The sequence below is a fragment of the Aegilops tauschii genome, chromosome 4 (assembly GCF_002575655.3).
Source record: "Aegilops tauschii subsp. strangulata cultivar AL8/78 chromosome 4, Aet v6.0, whole genome shotgun sequence".
Lineage (NCBI taxonomy): Eukaryota > Viridiplantae > Streptophyta > Magnoliopsida > Poales > Poaceae > Aegilops > Aegilops tauschii.
Window position 1 is genome coordinate 70,758,157 of NC_053038.3, and position 7,747 is coordinate 70,765,903.

Sequence of the window (7,747 nt, forward strand, 5' to 3'; positions counted from 1 at the left end):
AGTTTCCTTTACATGCTTGCTTTGCATAATGAATGCCTTACCCGCTGCTATCTTCTTAACCGCCTCAATCTCCTGGAGGGCCTTGTGGGCTTCAGCCTTGGCATTTTGTGCACTTTTGAGGGCCTTCGCAAGCTCGGACTCTCGCGTCTTAGAGTCAAGCTCCAAGGACTCGTGTTTTTTGGCGAGAGTTTGGAGCTCTTGCTGCACCTCGCCTACCCGGGCTTCTTGCTTTTCTCGCTCGATGCGCTCCTCGGCCGCTTTGTCTTCGGCCTCGGACAGCGCCTTCTTTAGGGTCGCCACTTCGGTCGTGGCCCCTGGCAAATTCATGATGATCCTATTATTTTACAACTAAATTTCTTTTTAATATATAGACAGGGTATCACTTACCTTTGTTCTCTTCGAGCTGCCTCTTGGTAAGGCCGAGCTCTTCCTTGGACCGCTCAAGGTCCCACTTCAGTGCGGCGACCTCCGCAGTACGTGCGGCAGCGGCTAGCAGTGAAGCCTGCATATGCACATAGACATATTTTGATTAGACTCCTGCGGTTCTTATTTGATCCTCTATTCGGCCTTTCTTCGCAAACACCAAACAGAGCATCAGGGGCTAGTGTCTATGCGGTAACATTCTCTTATAATCTGGTTACTTACCTCAAAGCCTGTTAGGAGGCTGGCACAGGCTTCAGTCAGTCCACACTTGGCGGACTGAACCTTCTTGACCACCGCACTCATGATAGTGCGGTGGAAGCGCCGCGAAGCGCTTCCAGCAAGTTGTCCGGTGCCTCTGGATGGACAGAGGCCACCGGCACGGGCGGCTTGCCCCTCTTAACGGGGGGTCGCCTGACAGAGTCTAGAACCACTGGAGGTTCCGGCACAGTGTTCGGCTGGAGGCCGAATTCGAAGCCCATGGGAGTCTTGCTCCCCTTGCGCCCAGGGTCCGGAACATCGCCTTGAGGCGCCTCCAGGACAACCTCCCCTCGACTCGGTGCCCTTTGAGAAAACACCTGGACGTTGTCCGTAGGGCGAGGGGTGGAGGCGGTCGGAAGTGAATCGCTATTCATATCCGACGGGTCCAAAGAACCATCCGACGAAGATACGTCGATATGGGCTCGGGATGGACTGCATAATCATGTTCGGCGTGATGAGAAGCAGTGTAATAAAACATACCATGAATTACTATGGTATCCGAATACTTACGACTTCGCCAGGGGCTTGTCCCTGGGTAACCACTCGTCGTCGCTGTAGGAGGCCGTCGTGGAGCAGTCCGGAAGGAGGGTCCTTCCCTTCTTGGACCCTTCGGCCTTCCCGGTTCGGGCGACCTTCCTTTTTTTGTCTCCCCCGGCTGGGGGGGAGAACTTTCCTCTTCCTCCTCCTCGTTTTCGTGGGAGGAGTGCGCCTCAGAGTTATCGAACGATGAGTCCGATACAACCTTGCACCGGAGACCCTTTCGGGTCCCCATGGCCTTCTTCTTGGCCTTCTTCACCGGCACCTCGTAAGGCGCCGGAACCAGCATCTCTGTTAGGAGAGCATCTGCAGGATCTTCAGGCAGGGGGGCTGGGCAATCAATCTGCTCCGCTGTCTCTACCCAGTCCTGTTAATGGCATGGAGGCTTAGATCCCGCACATGATTAAACTAGGAAAATTAAACATCCTGTGAGATATAAAAAACATACCAGATTGGCATGGCACTTTGCGCTGAGTCCGTGGTCCTCGGTAAGGGGAGGAGGTACATCGCCGCCCTTGAATAGCACCTTCCAGACGTCCTTGTGTGTCGTGTCGAAGAGCTCTCGCAACGTCTGGTGCTCGGCCGGGTCGAACTCCCACAAATTGAATGCCCGTCGTTGACACGGGAGGATCCGGCGGAAGAGCATGACCTGGACCACGTTGACAAGCTTGATTTTCTTGCTCATCATGTTTGTGACGCATTTCTGGATTCCGGTCAGCTCCACCGGTGAACCCCAGGACAAGCCCTTCTCTTTCCAGGAGGTGAGCCGCGTGGGGATTCCGGATTGGAATTCGGGGGCCGCCACCCAGTTGGTGTCGCAAGGCTCGGTGATGTAGAACTACCTTGATTGCCACCCCTTTATTGTCTCCACATAGGAGCCTTCGAGCCAGGTGACATTAGGCATTTTGCCCACCATGGCGCCTCCGCACTCCGCTTGCTAGCCGACCACCACCTTCGGTTTAACATTGAAGGTCTTCAGCCACAGGCCGAAGTGGGGTCTGATGGGGAGGAAGGCCTCGCACACGACGATAAACGCCGAGATGTTGAGGATAAAATTGGGGGCCAGATCGTGAAAATCCAGCCCGTAGTAGAACATGAGCCCGCGGACAAACGGGTGGAGGGGAAATCCTAGTCTGCGGACAAAGTGGGTGAGGAAAACCACCCTCTCATGGGGTTCGGGCGTAGGGATGATCTGCCCCGCATCTGGCAGCCGGTGTGCGATGTCCGTGGCCAGATATCCGGCTCCCCGTAGCTTTGTGGTGTTCTCCTCCGTGACGGAGGAGACCATCCACTTGCCTCCCGCTCCGGACATGCTTGGAGTGGTTTGAGGGAAAAACGCGAACTTGGGTGCTGGAGCTCGAGTGCGCAAGAATGGATGAGCAAGGAGGAAGAAGGTGTGGGTAAAAAGAGGAATCCTTGTCCCGTTATAGGGGCGGAGGAAACTATACGCCTCCCCACCTGCCTGGTAATACTTGCTTATTCCCCAACCGCCGTAATTGATGGCGCGGTTGGGTTACCCACACCCGTATTGATGAGAATCCCGTGATAAGGGGACACGATCTCTGCTTCGACAAGACGTGCCAAGGAAACCGCCTCGCGATATGTGCGGTGGCTGGTTGTGAAAAATGGTTCGAATAATGACCGGGCCGTGGTGTGATGTCATACTGCAAAATGCGTCAGCATATTAGATTTGTGGAAATATTATTCTCTCTGCGGTGGTATGTGGAATTTGTTTTGCAGAGCCGGACACTATCCTTGTGTTCAAAATCTTCTATGGAGTATTCAGAGGAAGAACCCGCCTTGCAATGCCGAAGACAATCTGCGCGCCGGACTCATCGTCATTGAAGCCTGGTTCAGGGGCTACTAAGGGAGTCCTGGATTAGGGGGTCCTCGGATGGCCGGACTATATCCTTTGGCCGGACTGTTGAACTATGAAGATACAAGATTGAAGACTTCGTCCCGTGTCCAGATGGGACTCTCCTTGGCGTGGAAGGCAAGCTTGGCAATACGGATATGTAGATCTCCTCCCTTGTAACCGACTCTGTGTAACCCTAGCCCTCTCCGGTGTCTATATAAACCGGAGGGTTTAGTCCGTAGGACAACAACAATCATACCATAGGCTAGCTTCTAGGGTTTAGCCTCTACGATCTCGTGGTAGATCAACTCTTGTAATACTCATATCATCAAGATCAATCAAGCAGGAAGTAGGGTATTACCTCCATCGAGCGGGCCCGAACCTGGGTAAACATCGTGTCCCCCGCCTCCTGTTACCATCCGCCTTAGACGCACAGTTCGGGACCCCCTACCCGAGATCCGCCAGTTTTGACACCGACACAGCCCATTGTCAGTTCCAGCCCGTTAACAGCCCGGAAGGTCTTTCGGCCTTTTCTCGGCCCATTCTGCCATTGGGCCAACTCTAGCCCGTTGTGACTTTAGGCCTGTCCTCGGCCCATTCGGTACATGGGCCAATTCCTAGCCAATTTCGACCTTCGGCCTGTTAACGGCCCGCACAACAGTTGGGCCTTTTACTTTGGGTCCATTAGGGGCCCATGTTCCACAGGGCAAAATTTCAGCCCGACGCGAATTTTGGCCTATCAACATCCTAGTTTGCAAATTGGGCCTCCTTTGGCCCATAACACTTTCGGCCTCTTACTGGCCTGTAAAGTAAAAGGGCCGAGACAAAATTGACATACATTTCGGCTTGCTCGAGGCCCGCGGGCCATTTCCATTTAGACGGCCCTATCGAGCTTTTGGCCTGCTAAGAGCCGTTGTTACGGTGGGCCACATCATTTGGGATCCACTAAATATTATTTTGACCAGCCCAATTAAGGCCCGCTTTGACTACACATGTTTGTTCATTTGTATGGCGTCCAGGAAATGTTTGGGCGTGTTGTCCCCTGTTTCAATGATATATCATATTCAAGAATTATCCTACTCTATACTATCGCCTCTAAAAAACATACACTATACAATAAAAAGACTAAGGCATAGAAACGTAGAATAATCCTACACAATACAATAAAGAAATTACAGCCGAATATACCCATTGGGCATTATAGTTCGGCACCAATGATAATAAAGCATACACAAACAGCAAATTACATACATTGGACAAATAAAGCCATACCACTACGAAAAAAAGACACATCCGTGACATTTTGGGCCGAACGAAACTTTTTTCCGTCATACTTATGACACTTCTATGATGATAATTGTGACAAAACCCGGTATCATCATAGATGTGGTGGGATCCTACTTCTGTGACAAAAAATCATGACAGAAAATGGGCTTTTCGTCCTGGGCGGGCCGGAGACGCAGCTGCATGACATTCTTTGGGCCGTCCATGACGGAAAAAACCGTGGTAGAAGCGAGGGCTAGCAAAATATCGGGGTGTTCCCGGTTACAGTGGGTGGTCGGGGCCGAGCGATGCGCGTTTCTCTCATACACGCACGCGCGTGTGTGCGAGGCGTTGGGCTCTAACTGAACCCGAGCGAGGCGTTCGCCTACTGAACCCGAGCGAGGCGTTCGCCTACTGAACCCGAGCGATTGCACTGCAGGCTACGCGTTACTGAACCCGAGCGATCGATTGATGGCTGTTAACTGAACCCGATCGAGCGATTCCTTCGCTACTGCTGCTAACTGAAGCCGATCGATGCTACCTCTGGATGAACAGTGAGCGTTGCTGGGGGGTTTGGATGAACAGTTCCCGGTGGGGGTGGATGAACAGGACCCCGTGGTGTTGCCTCTGGATGAACAGGACCCCGATCGATCGAGCCGGTTGGGGCTGGATGAACAGGACCCCGTGGAGGGCTGGATGAACAGGACCACCCCGTGGAGGGCTGGATGAACAGTAGACGGTGGAGGGCTGGATGAACAGTAGCCCGTGGAGGGGTGGTTGAATAGGAGCCCATGGAGAGGGCTGGTTGAACAATAGCTAGTGGAGTAGTGCGCGGTGGAGGCTGGATGAACAGGAGCCCGTGGATGAACAGTCGCAGGTGGAGGCTGGAGGAGCTCGACGGTGGATGAACAATAGCTCGTGGAGGCTGGAGGGGGTCAACGGTGGAGATGAACAGTATCCCGTGGAGTCCCGTTTTGCGGTTCGCCACACCCCTCCCGATGAACAGGACCCCCGTTTTGACCGTAGCGCTCCAACACAAGTCCGTTTCCTCCGTTTTGCGGTACGCCACACCCCTCCCGATGAACAGGACCCCCGTTTCGACCGTAGGAGGTCTGTTTCCTCCATTTTGCGGTACGCCAGACCCCTACCGATGACATGATCCCGTTTTGACCGTGGCCGGTCGAACACAAGGTCGTTTCCTCCGTTTTGCAGTACGCCAAGCCTTGTTTCCATCGGCTGTTCCGTCCAAGCCCTCCCGATGAACACGACGACGCATTCCGTTTCGGCCCAGCTGGTTGGCTCCCCATGAACACGACGACGACGCTTGCTACCTCTTGAGCACTGCGTTGGTTTTCCCTTGAAGAGGAAAGGGTGATGCAGCAAAGTAGCGTAAGTATTTCCCTTAGTTTTTTAGAACCAAGGTATCAATCCAGTAGGAGGCTACGCGCGACTCCCTCGCACCTACACAAAACAAAGAACTCCTCGCAACCAACGCGATAAGGGGTTGTCAATCCCTTCACGGTCACTTATGAGAGTGAGATCTGATAGATAGGATAGGATAATATTTTTGGTATTTTTGTGATAAAGATGCAAAGTAAAATAAAAGCAAAGTAAAAAGCAAAGGAAATAAATAAGTGTTGGAAGATTAATATGATGAAGATAGACCCGGGGGCCACAGGTTTCACTAGTGGCTTCTCTCAAGAGCATAAGTATTTTACGGTGGGTGAACAAATTACTGTTGAGCAATTGACAGAATTGAGCATAGTTATGAGAATATCTAGGTATGATCATGTATATAGGCATCACGTCCGAGACAAGTAGACCGATTCCTGCCTGCATCTACTACTGTTACTCCACTCATCGACCGCTATCCAGCATGCATCTAGAGTATTAAGTTCATGAAAATAGAGTAACGCCGTAAGCAAGATGACATGATGTAGAGGGATAAATTCATGCAATATGATAAATAACCCATCTTGTTATCCTCGATGGCAACAATACAATACGTGCCTTGCTGCCCCTACTGTCACTGGGAAAGGACACCGCAAGATTGACCCAAAGCTAAACACTTCTCCCATTGCAAGAAAGATCAATCTAGTAGGCCAAACCAAACTGATAATTCGAAGAGACTTGCAAAGATAACCAATCATACATAAAAGAATTCAGAGAAGATTCAAATATTGTTCATAGATAATCTTGATCATAAACCCACAATTCATCGGTCTCAACAAACACACCGCAAAAAGAAGATTACATCGAATAGATCTCCGCGAGAGAGGGGGAGAACATTGTACTGAGATCCAAAAAGAGAGAAGAAGCCATCTAGCTACTAACTATGGACCCGAAGGTCTGAGGTAAACTACTCACACTTCATCGGAGAGGCTATGGTGTTGATGTAGAAGCCCTCCGTGATGGATGCCCCCTCCGGCGAAGCTTCGGAACAGGCCCCAAGATGGGATCTCGTGGGTACAGAAGGTTGCGGCGGTGGAATTAGGTTTTTGGCTCCGTCTCTGATCGTTTGGGGGTACGTAGGTATATATAGGAGAAAGGAGTACGTCGGTGGAGCAACAGGGGGCCCACGAGGGTGGAGGGCGCGCCCCCTACCTCGTGGCCTCCTCTTTTGTTTCTTGACGTAGGGTCCAAGTCTCCTGGATCATAATCTTCCTAAAAATCACGTTCCCGAAGGTTTCATTTTGTTTGGACTCCGTTTGATATTCCTTTTCTGCGGAACTCTGAAATAGGCAAAAAACAACAATTTTGGGCTGGGCCTCCGGTTAATAGGTTAGTCCCAAAAATAATATAAAAGTGAATAATAAAGCCCAATAATGTCCAAAACAGTAGATAATATATAGCATGGAGCAATAAAAAATTATAGATACGTTGGAGACGTATCAGGCATCCCCAAGCTTAATTCCTTCTCGTCCTCGAGTAGGTAAATGATAAAAAAATAGAATTTTTGATGCGGAGTGCTACTTGGCATAATTTCAATGTAATTCTTCTTAATTGTGGTATGAATATTCAGATCCGAAAGATTCAAGACAAAAGTTTAATATTGAGATAAAAATGATATTACTTCAAGCATACTAACACAACAATCATGTCTTCTCAAAATAACATGGCCAAAGAAAGTTATCCCTACAAAATCATATTGTCTGGCTATGCTCTATCTTCACCACACAAAGTAAATCATGCACAACCCCGATGACAAGCCAAGAAATTGTTTCATACTTTTGACATTCTCAAACTTTTTCAATCTTCACGCAATACCTGAGCGTGAGCCATGGATATAGCACTATATGTGGAATAGAATGGTGGTTGTGGAGAAGACAAAAAGGGAGAAGATAGTCTCACATCAACTAGGCGTATCAACGGGCTATGGAGATGCCCATCAATAGATATCAATGTGAGTGA